This window comes from Mus musculus, chromosome 6, assembly GCF_000001635.26.
Source record: "Mus musculus strain C57BL/6J chromosome 6, GRCm38.p6 C57BL/6J".
Classification (NCBI taxonomy): Eukaryota; Metazoa; Chordata; class Mammalia; order Rodentia; family Muridae; genus Mus; species Mus musculus.
In genome coordinates this window covers 107802401-107822255 of record NC_000072.6, presented here as the reverse complement: position 1 = coordinate 107822255, position 19855 = coordinate 107802401, and the positions used below count along the sequence as shown (strand labels likewise).

Below are 19855 nucleotides of genomic sequence, written 5' to 3'. Positions count from 1 at the left end.
ACAAGCCTGCAATCCCACCAACAATAGAGGAGTGTTCCTCTTTCTCCACATCCATGCCAGCATCTGCTGTCACCTGAATTTTTGATCTTAGCCATTCGGACTGGAGTGAAGTGGAATCTCAGTGTTGTTTTGATTTGCATTTCCCTGATGATTAAGGATGTTGAACATTTTTTCAGGTGCTTCTCTGCCATTCGGTATTCCTCAGGTGAGAATTCTTTGTTCAGCTCTGAGCCCCATTTTTTAATGGGGTTATTTGATTTTCTGAAGTCCACCTTCTTGAGTTCTTTATATATGTTGGATATTAGTCCCCTATCTTATTTAGGATAGGTAAAGATCCTTTCCCAATCTGTTGGTGGTCTTTTTGTCTTATTGACGGTGTCTTTTGCCTTGCAGAAACTTTGGAGTTTCATTAGGTCCCATTTGTCGATTCTCGATCTTACAGCACAAGCCATTGCTGTTCTGTTCAGGAATTTTTCCCCTGTGCCCATATCTTCAAGGCTTTTCCCCACTTTCTCCTCTATAAGTTTCAGTGTCTCTGGTTTTATGTGAAGTTCCTTGATCTACTTAGATTTGACCTTAGTACAAGGAGATAAGTATGGATTGATTCGCATTCTTCTACATGATAACAACCAGTTGTGCCAGAACCAATTGTTGAAAATGCTGTCTTTCTTCCACTGGATGGTTTTAGCTCCCTTGTCGAAGATCAAGTGACCATATTTGTGTGGGTTCATTTCTGGGTCTTCAATTCTGTTCCATTGGTCTACTTGTCTGTCTCTATACCAGTACCATGCAGTTTTTATCACAATTGCTCTGTAGTAAAGCTTTAGGTCAGGCATGGTGATTCCACCAGAGGTTCTTTTATCTTTGAGAAGAGTTTTTGCTATCCTAGGTTTTTTGTTATTCCATATGAATTTGCAAATTTCTCCGTCTAATTCGTTGAAGAATTGAGTTGGAATTTTGATGGGGATTGCATTGAATCTGTAGATTGCTTTTGGCAAGATAGCCATTTTTACAATGTTGATCCTGCCAATCCATGAGCATGGGATATCTTTCCATCTTCTCAGATCTTCTTTAATTTCTTTCCTCAGAGACTTGAAGTTTTTATCATACAGATCTTTCACTTCCTTAGTTAGAGTCACGCCAAGATATTTTATATTATTTGTGACTATTGAGAAGGGTGTTGTTTCCCTAATTTCTTTCTCAGCCTGTTTATTCTTTGTGTAGAGAAAGGCCATTGACTTGTTTGAGTTAATTTTATATCCAACTACTTCACCGAAGCTGTTTATCAGGTTTAGGAGTTCTCTGGTGGAATTTTTAGGGTCACTTATATATACTATCATATCATCTGCAAAAAGTGATATTTTGACTTCCTCTTTTCCAATTTGTATCCCCTTGATCTCCTTTTGTTGTCGAATTGCTCTGGCTAATACTTCAAGTACTATGTTGAAAAGGTAGGGAGAAAGTGGGCAGCCTTGTCTAGTCCCTGATTTTAGTGGGATTGCTTCCAGCTTCTCTCCATTTACTTTGATTTTGGCTACTGGTTTGCTGTAGATTGCTTTTATCATGAATTTTTGATCTTAGCCATTCTGACTGGTGTGAGGTGGAATCTCAGGGTTGTTTTGATTTGCATTTTCCTGATGATTAAGGATGTTGAACATTTTTTTTTTCACATGCTTCTCAGCCATTCGGTATTCCTCAGGTGATAATTCTTTGTTTAGCTCTGAGCCTCATTTTTTTATTACATATTTTCCTCAATTACATTTCTAATGGTATCCCAAAAGTCCCCCATACCCTCCCCCCAATTCCCTACCCACCCATTCCCATTTTTTTGGCCCTGGCGTTCCCCTGTACTGGGGTATATAAAGTTTGCTTGTCCAATGGGCCTCTCTTTCCAGTGATGTCTGACTAGGCCATCTTTTGATACATATGCAGCTAGAGTCAAGAGCTCTGGGGTACTGGTTAGTTCATAATGTTGTTCCACCTATAGGGTTGCAGATCCCTTTAGCTCCTTGGGTACTTTCTCTAGCTCCTCTAGTGGGAGCCCTGTGATCCATCCAATAGCTGACTGTGAGCATCCACTTCTGTGTTTGCTAGGCCCCTGCATAGTCTCTCAGGAGACAGCTATATCTGGGTCCTTTCAGCAAAATCTTGCTAATGTATGCAATGTTGTCAGCGTTTGGAAGCTGATTATGGGATGGAACCCTGGATATGGCAGTCTCTAGATGGTCCATCATTTTGTCTCAGCTCCAAACTTTGTCTCTGTAACTCCTTCCATGGGTCATTGTTTCCAATTCTAAGAAGGGGCAATGTGTCCACACTTTGGTCTTCGTTCTTCTTCAGTTTCATGTGTTTTGCAAATTGTCCCTTATATTTCGCAATGCTAAGTTTCTGGGCTAATATTCACTTATCAGTGAGTACATATCATTTGAGTTCTTTTGTGATGGTGTTACCTCACTCAGGATGATGCCCTCCAGGTCCAACCATTTGCCTAGGAATTTCACAAATTCATTCTTTTAATAGCGGAGTAGTACTCCATTGTGTAAATGTACCACATTTTCTGTATCCATTCCTCTGTTGAGGGGCATCTGGGTTCTTTCCAGCTTCTGGCTATTATAAATAAAGCTGCTATGAACATAGTGGAGCATGTGTCCTTCTTAGAGGTTGGAACATCTTCTGGATATATGCCCAGGAGAGGTATTGCTGTATCCTCCGGTAGTACTATGTCCAATTTTCTAAGGAACCGCCAGACTGATTTCCAAAGTGGTTGTACAAGCTTGCAATCCCACCAACAATGGAGGAGCATTTCTCTTTCTCCAAATCCTCGCCAGCATCTGCTGTCACCTGAATTTTTGATCTTAGCCATTATGATTGGTGTGAGGTGGAATCTCAGGCTTGTTTTGATTTGCATTTCCCTGATAATTAAGGATGTTGGATATTTTTTCAGGTGCTTCTCTGCCATTCGGTATTCCTCAGGTGAGAATTCTTTGTTCAGTTCTGAGCCCCATTTTTCAATGGGGTTATTTGATTTTCTGGAGTCCACCTTCTTGAGTTCTTTGTATATATTGGATATTAGTCCTCTATCTTATTTAGGATAGGTAAAGATCCTTTCCCAATCTGTTGGTGGCCGTTTTGTCCTATTGACGGTGTCTTTTGCCTTGCAGAAGCTTTGCAATTTTATGTGGTCCCATTTGTCAATTCTCGATCTTACAGCACAAGCCCTTGCTGTTCTATTCAAGAATTTTTCCCCTGTGCCTATATCTTCAAGGCTTTTCCCCACTTTCTCCTCTATAAGTTTCAGTGTCTCTGGTTTTATGTGAAGTTCCTTGATCCACTTAGATTTGACCTTAGTACAAGGAGATCGGAATGGATCAATTCACAGTCTTCTACATGATAACAACCAGTTGTGCCAGCACCATTTGTTGAAAATGCTGTCTTTCTTCCACTGGATGATTTTAGCTCCTTGGTCGAAGATCAAGTGACCATAGGTGTTTGGGTTCATTTCTGGGTCTTCAATTCTATTCCATTGGTCTACTTGTCTGTCAGTATACCAGTACCATGCAGTTTTTATCACAATTTGAGCCCCCCTTTTTAATGGGGTTATTTGATTTTCTTCAGTCCACCTTCTTGAGTTCTTTATATATATTGGATATTAGTCCCCTATCTGATTTAGGATAGGTGAAGATCCTTTCCCAACCTGTTGGTTGCCTTTTTGTCTTATTGATGGTGTCTTTTGCCTTGCAGAAGCTTTGCAATTTTATGAGGTCCCATTTGTCAATTCTCGATCTTACAGCACAAGCCCTTGCTGTTCTATTCAGGATTTTTTCCCTTGTACTCATATCTTCGAGGCTGTTCCCTACTTTCTCCTCTATAAGTTTCAGTGTCTCTGGTTTTATGTGGAGTTCCTTAATCCACTCAGATTTGACCTTAGTACAAGGAGATGGGAATGGATCAATTCACATTCTTCTGCATGATAACCACCAGTTGTGCCAGCACCATTTGTTGAAAATGCTGTCTTTTTTGCAGTGGATGGTTTTTGCTCCCTTGTCAAATATCAAGTGGCCATAGGTGTGTGGGTTCATTTCTAGGTCTTCAGTCCTATTCCATTGGTCTACTTGTCTGTCACTATACCAGTACCATGCAGTTTTTATCACAATTGCTCTGTAGTACACCTTTAGGTCAGGCATGGTGATTCTACCAGAGGTTCTTTTATACTTGAGAAGAGTTGTTGCTATTCTAGGTTTTTTGTTATTCCAGAAGAATTTGCAGATTTCTCTTTCTAATTCGTTGAAGAAGTGAGTTGGAATTTTGATGGGGATTGCATTGAATCTGTAGATTCCTTTTGGCAAGATGGCCATTTTTACTATATTGATCCTGCCAATCCATGAGCATTGGAGATTTTTCCATTCTGAGATCTTCTTTAATTTCTTTCTTCAGAAACTTGAAGTTCTTGTCATACAGATCTTTCACTTCGTTAGTTAGAGTCAAGCCAAGGTATTTCATATTATTCGTGACTACTGAGAAGGGTGTTGTTTCCCTAATTTCTTTCTCAGCCTGTTATCCTTTGTGTACAAAAAGGCCATTGATTTGTTTTAGTTAATTTTATATCCAGCTACTTCACTGAAGCTGTTTATCAGGTTTAGAAGTTCTCTGGTGTAATTTTTAGGGTCACTTTCTTGATTCTTCTAGGGTGTAGATTCATTCCCTGTATTGGTATTTTCTATCTATTTTCCTTTGTAGGGCTGGATTTGTAGAAAGATATTGTGTAAATTTGGTTTCATCATGTCATACCTTGTTTTTTCCATCTGTGGTAATTGAGAGTTTTTCTCGGTAGAGTAGCCTGGGCTGGCATTTGTGTTCTCTTAGTGTCTGAATGACATCTGCCCAGGATCTTCTAGCTTTCATAGTCTCTGGTGAGAAGTCTGGTGTAATTCTGATAGGTCTGCCTTTATATGTTACTTGACCTTTTCCCCTTACTGCTTTTAATATTCTTTCTTTGTTTAATGAATTTGGTGTTTTGATTATTACATCAAAAGAAAAGAGGAATTTCTTTTCTGTTCCTGTCTATTTGGAGTTTTGTAGGCTTCTTATATGTTCATGGACATCTCTTTCTTTAGGTTAGGGAAGTTTTCTTCTATAATTTTGTTGAAGATATTTACTGGTCCTTTAAGTTGGGAATCTTCACTCTCTTGTATACCTATTATCCTTAGGTTTGGTCTTCTCATTGTGTCCTGGATTTCCTGGATGTTTGGGTTAGGAGCTTTTTGCTTTTTGCATTTCTTTTCACTGTTGTATCAATGTTTTCTATCATATCTTCTGTCCCTGAGATTCTCTCTTCTATCTCCTGTATTCTGTTAGTGATGCTTGCATTTATGACTCCTGATCTCTTACCTAGGTTTTTTAACTTCAGGGTTGTCTCCCTTTGTGATTTCTTTATTGTTTCTAGTTCCATTTTTAGATCCTGGATGGTTTTGCTCCTTTTTCTTCACCTGTTTGGTTGTGTTTTCCTGTAATTCTTTAAGGGATTTTTGTGTTTCCACTTTAAGGGTTTCTAGTGTTTACCTATGTTCTCCTGTATTTCTTTAACAGAGTTATTTATGTCCTTCTTAAAGTCCTATATCATCATCACGAGGCATGATTTTTGATCTGAATCTTGCTTTTCCAGTGTGTTGTGGTATCCAGGACTTGCTATGGTGGGAGAATTGGATTCTGATGATGCCAAGTAGCCTTAGTTTCTATTGCTTCTGTTCTTATGCTTGCTTCCTGCCATCTGGTTATTACTAGTGTTACCTGCCCTGGCTATGTCTGACTGGAACCTGTCCTTCCTGTGATCCTGGTTGTGTTAGAACTCCTCAGAGTCAAGCTGTCTCTGCGATCCTGTGAATCTGTGATTCTGTGATCCTGAGATCCTGGGTTTGTCCAAGCTCCTGGGAGTCAAGCTGCCTTTGGGACCCTAAGATCCTGGTGTGACCAAGGTCCTAGGATCCTGTTATCCTATGATCTTGGATGTGTTAGAGTCCCTGGGAATGGAGCTGCCTCTGGGTGTTGTGGTGTTGGCTGTGGAGTTTGCTTCCAAGTCTGCTCAGGGCACCGGTCCCGACAGACTGGAACAGTTTTTCTTTTATTTGATGTTAGACAATAATAGGCAGAATTTTCAAGTCAACACGTTGATTCTATTTGTGTGTGTGTGTGTGTGTGTGTGTGTGTGTGTGTGTGTGTGTGTGTGATGTTTCAAGACAGTGTTTCTCTGTGTAGCCTTGGCTGTCTTGTAACTCACTCTGTAGACCAGGCTGGCCTCGAACTCAGATATCCACCTGCTTCTGCCTCCCAAGTGCTGGATTTAAAGGCATGCACCACTATTCTCTGGCACATTGATTCTTTATACATAGATATTCCTAAAAATGGAATCTTGAGACTCTATTTCTTGATTCTGAAAGCCAAACAAAGCTAATTAACATTAGTTTCAGTGAATAAATGTGCATCCTTTTACAAAAGACTATTTCTGCTTACCTAAACTTCAGAGTTGATTTCTTCGGTTTTTTTTTTTCCTTTCTTCCCAATTAAAAGATGTAATATTTATTACTATGGCACTGTGCTAATGCATTTCTCAAACTAAGAAAGAAAAGGACCTGCTGCTGTGTAAAATTGCAGTAAGAAATCAACAGGGAAGGGATTAGAACAATTAAAATCTTAGATTCACAAAGGGAGGAAATGAAGTCTGATTAATGAAATTTGTAGCCTGTATTTATAGAAAGGAAAGCAACACTGTGCTTCAAACACTATTCATACCAAACTGAACCCATTATCTTTTCTTGCTCCTTATGATAGTAGAAAATTCCTTCTTCTAATATAAAATTGAATGGGCACACGTATGTTTTTACAATTTTCTTAGGACTGAAATTATACTGTCTTGATGCCATTGTGAGAGAAAAATTTGTTTATTCTGTCTCAATTGTAGGGAAGTGATCTATAAAATTTAATTTCCTCATAAGTGAGATTCTTGTTTTTCAGAATAAAGAAAGAAAGAAGGAAAGAAAGGAAAGAAAGGAAGAAAGGAAGAAAGGAAGAAGAAAGGAAGAAAGGAAGAAAGGAAGGAAGGAAGAAAGGAAGAAAGGAAGGAAGGAAGGAAGGAAGGAAGGAAGAAAGAAAGAAAGAAAGAAAGAAAGAAAGAAAGAAAGAAAGAAAGAAAGAAAGAAAGAAAGAAAGAAGTTGATGTAGTTTTTGGAGTCTGGTTGTTGCTTTTTCCAAACCTTGTGTTTTTTGTGTCAATAGGCATTCTCAGTTCTTCAGGGAAGTGAATCAAGAGAGACTGAGCCTTTGAGAAGCCAAGAGAATCTGAAAAGTGACAATTATGGACAGAAAAATGAAGAAAGTAACCATAGCCCTAGGGAAATCCTCACCAAAGGGATGGGCCACAGTGTTGAGTCCCCATGTCTGACCAAGGACTACCCTTCACAGATAACTCCCTAATTGTTCCCTACTTCCTCAAGCTGTAGGTATTCAGTAGACCAGGAAAAGTCTTCAGAAATGTAGTCCCCTTGCCACATTGTACTGAGAAAGTGTGGTGAATGACTTTATCCATCTTGTATGGGATGATAGGGTGATGTGGTTTTTACTTATTACTACTCTTATCTGGAGACTGTCTTTTCCCACAACGTAAGATCTTCCAGTTCAGTGATTTCCAATTCTCTTTGAGCTATTGATTACCCCATAAAACATGCCAGACATGCACGACACTTACTCTCATGTCCTCACAACGATTCCACATCTCATAAGCAAACAAAAGGCCATGGAGCTTCAGTAGGTTGTCACAGGCAGATGATTACTAAACTGTAAAGTTGAATTTAAAATCCAGCTGTGTCTCTTATGAACCTTTGCTGAAATCACAAGCTGGAGGCTGGCTGAATGTTGGAGCAGCAGTCTAGCTGGTCCAGGTGAGAGTGATCTGCTTCAAAGTGACCAAATGTCCTCTTTGAAGCATTCTGGAACTATCCCCCAGATATCTCCATCTGAGTTTAAGGTGGGGAGGGGCATGCTTCTTTGTGGCTGGCTCTTTGGCCTTGAGTTTTCCACGGATGTAATTGTGACTCCAGGTGTCCAGACAGCAGCATCATTTTCTCCATGGGGCAGGCAGGGAGGATGTTATTCCAGGTCAGGGTTATATAAAGCCATCACAAATATCTGTCATTTCAGCTGCCTAAGATTGCCTGTCTGAGAAAAGTTTTTGTAAAGTGTATATCCTTTATCAAATTATAGAAGCCTAGAGTCGCAAATAGACTGCAAAACTTAATATCATTTTCAGGAAGCCCAATTTTGAAACATATAGTATTCTCATCCAACAAAATCCATTGTGTTCTATTAAGGGTCATGGGCTTATCACTAAATGAATAAACATGGATAATATGTAGCCTTTTCATTGAGAAAGTTTATAATTTAGTGGTTAAGACAGAGATACAAGCATGTAAATTATGATACAAAATTTCTAACTGGGTGATAATATTCATACTAGATACCACTTGCTAGCAAATAAAAACACCTGTATCAGAAATGGGTTACCCTATTTTGTTTTTTGACTTGTTGGCCAGGTCCTATGGATCACCAACCATTGCTGGTTATTGGCATTGCTCCTGGTTGCCCTCCAGAACTTGACAGTATAGACCCTATTTGCTGATGATACTGCATATTTGAACATAGAAAAATAAGCTTGTACTGACATTGAAGTTTCATTATTGTTGGCTAGTTTTCACTGTACTGGGATGTACTCTGCATACTCCCAGGGAAGAAAAATAATCACCAGCCTTACCCATCTGTGAACCTTGTGGGCAGCAATAATGGTTGTCTTGGCAAGATATGCTCACTTGTGCAATGATGGCAAGAATGCACTAGGATTAACCAAAACACTTTCTCATTGGAGTTAAGGCCTGCTGTGTGAGGTAGATCCAAGACTTGGGGGCCAAGAACTTGTGTCTAGACAGTTATAGGTAAAATGGACTCCGTTACCTTGCTAAATAGATATAGTATTAAAGTGATTCATAATGAGTTACTGCTATACCCGTAGATAGAATAGTACATTTCTTATTTTAGTCCTCATCAAAGAAGTTTCTTGCAGTAAATAGCAATTAACAGAAAGATGCACAATTGGTCAATGTGCAGAGGATAAGAAAGAGAGTAAAGAGTACTGAGCTTTAAATGGGGCATCTGTCTCACACCCCTGCCCTCAAAGCTAAGGGTCATTATGGAAGAGGTGATAGATGACCACAAGGAAATTGTTTTCAGATACAACTAGGAAGTTGCACACATAAATTTACAGCTCCTTTTGACAGAAGGTACAATACCTGTACAAGCTCAAGCCAGACAAAATCCCAACAGTGGGAGGAAGGTGGGTATCAAGACCTGCCCATAGCTTAGTGCTATGGCTAATAGATGGCTGCTGGGGGAGAGGGTATCCAGTTTAGAGGAATGGCCCCTAGTACTTGGACCAAGCTTCAGTGCAGGCCCGATATCCAATAGCACTTGAGCATCACAAATTAGACTCATGGGTAAACAGAAGAGAGAACTGAAGCTGAGTAGGTAGGGATAAGAATGTGGGTTTGAACTCTGGAAATCAGTCTGGCGGTTCCTCAGAAAATTGGACATAGTACTACTGGAGGATCCAGCAATACCTCTCCTGGGCATATATCCAGAAGATGCCCCAACTGGTAAGAAGGACACATGCTCCACTATGTTCATAGCAGCCTTATTTATAATAGCCAGAAGCTGGAAAGAACCCAGATGCCCCTCAACAGAGGAATGGATACAGAAAATGTGGTACATCTACACAATGGAGTACTACTCAGCTATTAAAAAGAATGAATTTATGAAATTCCTAGCCAAATGGATGGACCTGGAGGGCATCATCCTGAGTGAGGTAACACATTCACAAAGGAACTCACACAATATGTACTCACTGATAAGTGGATATTAGCCCAAAACCTAGGATACCCAAGATATAAGATACAATTTCCTAAACACATGAAACTCAAGAAAAATGAAGACTGAAGTGTGGACACTATGCCCCTCCTTAGAAGTGGGAACAAAACACCCATGGAAGGAGTTACAGAGACAAAGTTTGGAGCTGAGATGAAAGGATGGACCATGTAGAGACTGCCATATCCAGGGATCCACCCCATAATCAGCATCCAAACGCTGACACCATTGCATACAATAGCAAGATTTTATCGAAAGGACCCAGATGTAGCTGTCTCTTGTGAGACTATGCCGGGGCCTAGCAAACACAGAAGTGGATGCTCACAGTCAGCTAATGGATGGATCACAGGGCTCCCAATGGAGGGGCTAGAGAAAGTACCCAAGGAGCTAAAGGGATCTGCAACCCTATAGGTGGAACAACATTATGAACTAACCAGTACCCCGGAGCTCTTGACTCTAGCTGCATATGTATCAAAAGATGGCCTAGTCGGCCATCACTGGAAAGAGAGGCCCATTGGACACGCAAACTTTATATGCCCCAGTACAGGGGAACGCCAGGGCCAAAAAGGGGGAGTGGGTGGGTAGGGGAGTGGGGGTGGGTGGGTATGGGGGACTTTTGGTATAGCATTGGAAATGTAAATGAGCTAAATCCCTAATAAAAAATGGGAAAAAAAAAGAATGTGGGTTTGAGAGGAGTCAGGGGAGGGGAAGTGAATGTGTTCAAAATACTTAGTGTTGGATTATCAAAGGAAGAATAAAAAAAAACAAGAAAAATGCCTTAATTTTCTTTTGTTTTCTTTTCTTTTCCTTTCTTTTCTTTCTTTCTTTCTTTTTTTTTTTTTTTTTAGCATGTAATAGCGTTTATTTGGGACATGAGAAGGGGAGTTGAGGAGGGAGTAGGAGAGAGAGAGAGGAGGGAAGAAAAGGGAAGAGAAGGGAAGAGAAGAGAAGAGAAGAGAAGAGAAGAGAAGAGAAGAGAAGAGAAGAGAAGAGAAGAAGACGCTAGTCACAAACACTTGGAGAGGGAGTGGGAGTGGAATGAGGAGAAAAGGGACAGAGAGGGCAAGAGAGTGAGTTAATTTTCTTTCTTTCTTTCTTTCTTTCTTTCTTTCTTTCTTTCTTTCTTTCTTTCTTTCTTTCTTTCTTTCTCTCTTTTTCTTCCTTTCAGCACATTTCTTTTTTTAATTAGATATTTTCTTTATTTAAATTTCAAATGTTATCCCCTTTCCTAGTTTCCCTTCTGAAAAACCCCTATCCCTCCCCTCAATCCCCCACTCACCAACCCACCCACTCCTGCTTCCTGGCCCTGGCATTCACCTATACTGGGGCATAGAGCCTTCCTCTACATCCTCGCCAGTGTCTGCTGTCACCTGAATTTTTGATCTTAGCCGTTCTGACTGGTATGAGGTGGAATCTCAGGGTTGTTTTGATTTGCATTTCTCTGGTGACTAAGGATGTTGAATATTTTTTAGGTGCTACTCAGCCATTCGGTATTCCTCAGTTGAGAATTCTTTCTTTAGCTCTGTACCCCATTTTTAATAGGGTTATTTGGTTTTCTGGAGGTTAATTTTCTTTCTTGTTTCTTATTATAACCATAAGCAAGATAGTATTTAAGAACATTGTGCCCCAGTTCATCTTTTTTTCCCCCTCTAAAGCTATTCCTGCACAGAGCCTAAGCTTGGTTTTAGAATTAGGAAGCTATGTAGTTGTATTAAAAGCAGGATTACAGCTGGATGGAGATGTCGGGTGGAGGCAATGAAGTAGTCTGCTGCTTGTTTCTTTTTCTTTTTCTTTTCTTTTCTTTTCTTTTTTTTTTTGTTTTGACTTTTAAAATGTGCTGTTGCCCACATTCTTTTGTTTGTTTGTTTCATTTTTTTTGTAACAGTTTTTTTAATTAGGTATTTTCCTCATTTACATTTCCAATGCTATCCCAAAAGTCCCCCATACCCACCCCCACAATCACCTACCCACCCACTCCCCCCTTTTGGCCCTGGCATTCCCCTGTACTGGGGCATATAAAGTTTGCAAGTCCAATGGGCCTCTTTTTGCAGTGATGGCCGACTAGGCCATCTTTTGATACACATGATGCTGCTTGTTTCTTAAAGATGATTGCATCTATTTGAGTGGAGGATAGAGCTGTCCACCCATAGGAAATACAGAACAAGGGCAAAACCAAAGGTGCGTACTGTGGACTGCTGGTCTGTGTAGACACTTCTATTATTTATGCTATTCTATTTATTGATTAGCTAGTTACCTGGTGAATTTTTCTGTGACATGTTTTTATTTTATTTTATTGTCCCTTTTATTTTCACATATCCAGTCTGACTGGAAATGCTAGAGAAGTTAGAAATACAGAGCCAAGGACGCCTTGAGAAAGGACATTTTTTTTTTTTTTTCTGCATGACTTGTAGAAAGGTGGAATGTCATTAGGGCCTTGGAACAATAGTGTGAGTGTTCCAGTTGAAGAAATGGAAGACAGAACTTTCATGCAGCTGGACCAAAATGAAACGATGGGAAGCCCACGGCCTTAAGGACCAGTGGGGAGTCCACCATGTCTAAGAGAGAGGTTGTGTACATGTTAAGATGACATTGCCTGGAAGATGAGTGACAGTCATATCATGAGGATCTCTGATAGCAGGAAACAAACCCAGTTTTATTATTATGAAGAAAAATTTAATTCATTCAATAACTAGGAACTATAAATAAAAAGTTAAAAACCTGAAAAATAACACTTAGTTCCGGTCCTTAAAAGATATAATGTTTTAGATTTTCTTTTATACCTGGCTAAACATTTGAGGATGGAATTGGGTCATATATAATTCTGAAAAATGTCTGCATTTTGTGTCAAACACAGGTTGATACTATTGTTTTTAATGGCCAGAGACTCTTCTATTATTATGAATTTGCTTTTGTTTTACTTGCCCAATATTATTATTTTTTTAAATATAAAACCTCAAGTAAATTTTTTCTGTTTTTTTCAGTTTCACACCCGTGACCTTATTTGCCTTTCGAGTTTTTGTAGCTTTAGACTTATGATTTTGTACCCGCTAACTCACTGAGTATTGGACTGACCTGATAGAAATTTCTGGAATAGTCTGGAGAGAAGTAAATAGTTGTGTAATACTTATTTTCAGCATGATACCCTACAGTGAAGTGCCAGATAAGAAGTGATTAAAGTACAGACCAAAGAGTCTCCAAGTGAAAAGCACGGGTCACTGGTTTATTGCTTTTCATATAAAAGTGGGAATAAAATGGAAAGAAAGTCAGGGATAAAAGTATAAGTGAATTTGACTTGCTGACCCTTGAGAAATTTGGGATTTGAGCACTGAATCTTAAACACCTTCAGAGAAGCCCTGAGTTAAAATTTAATGGATAAAATTGGGATATGGGAGAATAAAACACCAGGCTTCCCCATACCTCTGCGCAACAATAGATAGCTCATTTGAAAAGTTTCAATGCATCTGTGGGACAATTTTGCAGACAATCAGCTTTGTGTTAGTGGCTAGAAATCACTTATTCTGAGAAAGGGAGAGATGAAGATCCAGGAGAACGATAACATTGCTATAATGATATTTCTTAAACAATTTAAGAGATGTTGTCCTTGATGTTGGAGAAGCAACAAGATGTGAGAGAAGACACATTCAATTAGCAGCCAGACATCTGAGTTGATCTTCTTCCCTCTGCATTCTGTGTGACCTTGTACAAGTCACCTGACCTACTTGAATCTCAGGATTTTTATGTATGACATGGAGATAGTGTTAGTCCTGGCTTGATCCACCTTACACATGTGTGAGAATCAAATCTCATAATGGTATGATGGATTTAAGTCACTTTGGAAAAGATATATCTCTGGAGATGAGGGGATTGCAGAAATGAAAATCTTTCATTTAACTGAGTTCAGTCAAATGACTGAGTTTTTTCTTTTTTCTTCCCAGGATAAAAGGTTTCAAACAACAGAATTGTTGCCATTTATGGCTGTGTCAGCTCACATAGTAAATCCATAGCCATTTGTTTACAAATTATGTTTAGAGTTGTTGTCATAGCTATTCTTTATTGTCAGCTTGACTTGGTATAGAATCACCATGGAAGCATAGCTCTGAATGTTGTCATGAAGATATTTCAAGGAAGGTTAAGTTAGGATGGAAGACATACACTGAATGTGAGCAGCATTCTTCGTGCTGGTTTCCTGGACTGAAGAAAAAAGATAAAGCGGCTAGGATTAATGGGACATGCTTTTAATCCCAGCACTCAGTAGGCAGAGGCAGGTGGATTTCTGTGAGGACAAGGCTAGCCTGGTCTACAAAGAGAGTTCTAGGACAGCCAGGGCTATTACACAGAGAAACCCTGTTTCAAAAAACAAACAAACAAACAAACAAACGGATAAATTGAGTTGAACATCAAAATTAATCTCTCCCTGCAGATGCAATATGGCCAGCTACATCTCTTCCCTGTCTCTCTCTTTTTTAATTAGATATTTTCTTTATTTACATTTCAAATGTTATCCCCTTTCCTAGTTTCTCCTCTGAAAAATCTTGTATTCCCTCCCTCCTCCCCTTGCTCCCCAACCCACCCACTCCCACTCCTGGTTCTGGCATTCCCCTATACTGGGTCATAGAGCCTTCACAGGACCAAGGGCCTGTCCTCCCATTGATGACCAACTAGGCCATCCTCTGCTACATATATAGCTAGAGCCACAAGTTCCACCATGTGTTTTCTTTGATTGGTGGTATAGTTCTAAGGAGCTCTGGGGGTACTGGTTAGTTCATATTGATGTTCCTTCTATGGGGCTTCAGACCCCTTCAGCTCCCTGGGTATTTCTCTGGCTTCTTCATTGGGGACCTTGTGCTCCGTCCATCAAAAAAAGAGTGAGAACCCACTTCTGTATTTGCCAGACACTGGCAGAGCCTCTCAGGAGACAGCTATATCAGGCTCCTGTCAGCAGGCCCTTGTTGGCATCTGCCCAGTGTCTGGGTTTGGTGGTTGTTTATGGGGTGGATCCTCAAGTGGGGCAGTCTCTGGATGGTCATTCCTTCAGGCTCTGCTCTGAACTTTGTCTCTGTAACTACTTCCATGGATATTTTATTCTCCATTCCAAGAAGGAACGAAGTATCCACACTTTGGTCTTCCTTGTTCTTGAGTTCATGTTTTGCAAATTGTATCTTGGGTAATCTAAGTTTCTGGGCTAATATCCATTTATCAGTGAGTGTATTTCTGGGTGTTCTTTTGTGATTGGGTTACCTCACTGAGGATGATATCCTCCAGATCCATCCATTTGCCTAAGAATTTCATAAATTCATTATTTTTAATAGCTGAGTAGTACTCCTTTGTGTAAATGTACCACATTTTCTGTGTTCATTCCTCTGTTGAGGGACATCTGTATTCTTTCCAGCTTCTGGCTAGTATAAATAAGGCTGCTATGAACATAGTCGAGCATTGTCCTTATTATAAGTTGGAGCTTATTCTGGGTATATGCCCAGGAGTGATATTGCTGGATCCTCCAGTAGTACTATGTCCAATTTTTCTCAGGAACCACAAAACTGATTTCTAGAGTGTTTGTACCAGCTTACAATCCCACCAGCAATGAAGGAGTGTTCCTCTCTCTCCACATCCTCGCCAGCATTTGCTGTCACCTGAATTTTTGATCCTAGCCATTCTGACTGGTGTGAGGTGGAATCTCAGGGTTTTTTTGATTTGCATTTCCCTGATGATTAAGGATGTTGAACATTTTTTCAGGTGCTTCTCCATGCCTTACCTCAAGCTGTACTACAGAGCAATTGTGATAAAAACTATATGGTACTGGTACAGCAACAAACAGGTAGATCAATGGAATAGAATTGAAGATCCAGAAATGAACCCACCCACCTATGGTCACTTGATCTTTGACAAGGGAACTAAAACCATCCAGTTGAAAAAATGACAGCATTTCCAACAAGTGGTGCTGGCACAACTGGAGGTTATCATGTAGAAGAATGTGAATTGATCCATTCTTATCTCCTTATACAAAGCTCAAGTTTAAGTGGATTAAGGAACTCCATATAAAACCAGAGACATTGAAACTTATAGAGGAGAAAGTGGAGAAAAGCCTCAAGATATGGGCACAGGGTAAAAATTCCTGAACAGAACAGCAATGGCTTGTGCTGTAAGATCAAGAATCTGTAAATGGGAACTCATAATATTTCAAAGCTTCTGTAAGGCAAAAGACATGGTCAATAAGACAAAAAGGTCACCAACAGATTGAGAAAGGATCTTTAACAATCTTAAATCTGATAGGGGACTAATATCCATTATATATAAAGAACTCAAGAAGCTGGACTCCAGAAAAATCAAAATTAAAAATGGGGTACAGAACTAAACAAAGAGTTCTCAACTGAGGAATACCTAGTGAATCTTCCCTGTTTCTATCCCCTTTTGATCATGATAGACTGACTGCATCTTCCATCTATGAGTCAAAATAGACTCTTCCTTCTTTAAGTTGGTTTTGTCATGTATTGTTTTTAACAGTAATGAGAAAGTAATTAATAAGATAATAAGAATTGTTATGCTGGGCAGTGGTGGCACATGCCTTTAATCCCAGCACTTGGGAGGCAGAGGCAGGCAGATTTCTGAGTTGAAGGCCATCCTGGTCTTCAGAGTTTGTTCCAAGTCAGCCAGGGCTATGAAGAGAAATCCTGTTTCAAAAACAAAACAAACAAAGAAACAAACAAACAAAGAACAAATAAAATAATTATTCCAAGAAATGGAGACATTTCCATGACAAGCCTGACCACATGGGCCTTTGGAACTGGCTTATGGAGGAAGTGTGGAAGCTTGAAGGTGAATGGTAGAGAAGCTCTGGATGCAGTAATGGATTCTTAATGAGCAATCCTGGTAGGCATTTGGTAGGACAAGAATGTTGGCAGAAATCACAACAGTGGATTCTCAGGTCATGAAGCTTCATTGGTGGAATAAAGACATTATTGGGAACTAGCTTAGAGGTCATTGTGTTTTATATGTCACAAAATCTGCTGCATTCTGCCCAAGTTTGAGTGAAGCCGAATTAATAAGTAATAGCTGAATTTGTTTGGCAAAGCAAATTTCAAGAAAGCATAGTATTGAGGCTGTGGTGTGGTTTCTCATCATAGCCGTTTCCAGATTTATAGCAAGAGAGGGCAGAAAACAGAACAGAATAAATGTAAAAAATGTCCAGTTTGGCGCGATATGGAGTGTGAGAGAGTTGTGGTCAAGAGAATACATAAAAAGCAGCAATAATTCTTCACAGCAGGGCTGGAGAGATAGTTCAGTGGTTAAGAGCACTTGCTGCTCTTGCAGAGGACCTGGGTTCAATTCCTAGCACCTACATAGTGGCTCATGACTCTATATAAGTCCAGTTCCATGAATCTGTTGCCATCTTCTGGCCACTGTAGGCACTATATGCATGTAGGACACAAACAGACAAAATACTCATATAGATAAAACAATAAAAACAAATCTGTTTTCTTTAAAAAATGGAGATATTAACATCATTAAACAGAAACATTGTACTCTGGTTTACAAAACTACAAATACATTTGAAAAGAGAGAGCCTGAATTGACGAAACCACTGAATGGGCAACCTATATGAAAGCATTTTCCTAGAATCAACCCTAAAGTCACATAGAGGTATTTGTAGCTGTGATCCAAGGAGGCCAGGCCACGCCTGGAGCTGATAGCAGAACTCAGCAGTGTTGATGCATGGTACTGGTTTTGTGGGTATGAAAGATGTAAGAATAAGAGCATCATTGAGGCTTGTGCCAAGCTCGTCGAGGGCTGCCTAGGTCAGGCAATGTGTGATATATGGTTGGATTTCTTGAAGAAATGTTTGGGAGACTACTGCATGACGGTATGAAGGTAAAGCCTAGGAAACCTCAGGATGTTGGAAGACTAAGCTATATCTGCTGAGGAAAGCTGTAGGCATGGAGTAAAGCTTGCCTAAGATAGACACTACGTGTGCTGAAGGCAGTAGAACAGGAGGGTATTGCTGCCTGAGGCTCTTGGAACCCAGGCGATTCCATCACAGGTCCCAAATGCTGGATATGAATATGTAGCTGCTGGATTTGGTGTTTTTCCCTGCTGAGTTTTAGTCTTGCTCTGATCAGGTCTTTCCTTGCTCTCCCCTCATTCCTCCCCTTTGTAATGGCCAGGTTTATTTGATACCAATCTATAGTGGAACTATGTAACTTTTAAAAAATAAAGGCTGTCAGTCCAGAGATTGCACTGGGTTTCAGAAGTGATTTGATCTTGAATTTTTGAATAGAGTGGGGGTTGTTAAAGATTATGGGGAGTTTTGGAGATGAATTAAATACGTTTTATATTAGGAGATGAAAATGAGTCTTTAAGTATCAGGAGTAGGATGTCAGAATCTAAAGCAATGTAAGTGGATATCAAATAACAATGGATGGAATTGTTATAGTTACATGTTTTAGTAAATGGAAATGTTTGAAAGTGGCTATTGATATTGTGTTTATGAACTGAAATTGTGTGTGTGCACAAGTACAAACTAGGTTCTAGGATTTCTTAAATATCTCCATGTTGTGTGATTTTAAGGAAGAATCTGAATACCTTATGTGACTCCTTCCCACCTGCTGCAGTCCGGTTTCGTTGCTTCTCACGCAGCAAGACTCCAGAGCAGCTGGTGACTTCCTGGAGTGTTTCCATTTACAGGTACTCCTGAGCCTTTATTTTGATCACTTGGTATAGTTATAATAAAGTGTAAGTGTTTGTTATGATTCTAATATGAAGTATTCCTTCAAAATAGATATATTGAAAACTTGGTCCTCATTCAGCTTACTGAGCAATTGCTAGAAATAATTGGGTCATGAGGGTTCTATCATATCAGTGGATTAGCCACTGGATGGATTCATAATATTGGGATGGCATTATGGAGACAGGGTGGAAGGTAAGGATAGGCCTAGTGGAAGAAGTGTGTGTATGCAGGTGTGCTTTAAATAGATATACACAAAATCTCTCTCTCTCTCTCTCTCTCTCTCTCTCTCTCTCTCTCTCTCTCTCTCTCTCTCTCTCCCTCTCTCTCTCTACCTCTCTCTCCCTCCCTCCCTCTTTCTGTATTTGTATGTGTCTGTGTCTGTGTCTCTGTGTTTCTGTCTCTGTCTTTCTTTTTTCTGTGTCTTTATGTCTTTGCCTCTCTCTGTCTTTTTCTCTCTGTCTCTGTATTTCTTTCTCTTTCTGCCTCTCTCTGTCTCTCTATCTGTCTCTGTCTGTCTCTGCCTCTCTCTCACTACTTTTGTTCTCTCTCTCCAGGTCTCCTATGCCTCTCTCCATCTCCTTCTCATCTCATTTCCCAGATGTCAGAAGTTAAGCACCTGATTCCCTGGCCTACTGTTGCCATCTTACCATAGGCCCACAGTGATGGAGAAAGTGGGCCATGGATTGAAGTATCTGAAATGGTAACCCCAAATAAATTTTTTGTCCCTGTAAGTTGTCTCTTGTATTTGTCATGCTGATGGAAGGTTGGACTAATGCAGTGTTACAAAATGCAAATGGTAATTTATATTAACCAGTGCCTGCCAGTGGCTTGGTCAGTGAAGAGTATACATTAAAGTCTGAAATCATATGACCACTTACATACTCCCTTTGATAACTTGGTTTTTTAAAAGCACTTTCTTTAACTGTGGGAAATTACACTTAGAATTCTAGCGGTAGTTTCATTTTATGGCATGTGGACTGATTTGCTCTTTCTTTTGTTCCCAGGGACCTGTACTGTAGATGACACAGGGATGTAATAGACAGAATATAAAAGCCTTGATTCTGCTACTGAGAGCTAGGCATGGTACCTTACACCCTTGAAAGACTTAATGTCCTTCCCCGATGTGAGTGATTTCCCTTTATTCATTGTCAATATCTGCCCAAGATAAAA

The 19855-nt window shown here is 39.8% G+C and overlaps 1 long non-coding RNA gene across 1 annotated transcript; it reads left to right on the top strand.

Annotated features, from left to right (window-relative positions):
* Positions 1–7198: 7198 nt before the first annotated feature.
* Gm35017 lies at positions 7199–19531 on the top strand. Its single transcript, XR_377951.3, has 3 exons — positions 7199–7931; positions 18526–18642; positions 19240–19531. It is a non-coding gene; the product is annotated as a predicted gene, 35017 (long non-coding RNA).
* The last annotated feature ends 324 nt before the right edge of the window (positions 19532–19855 follow it).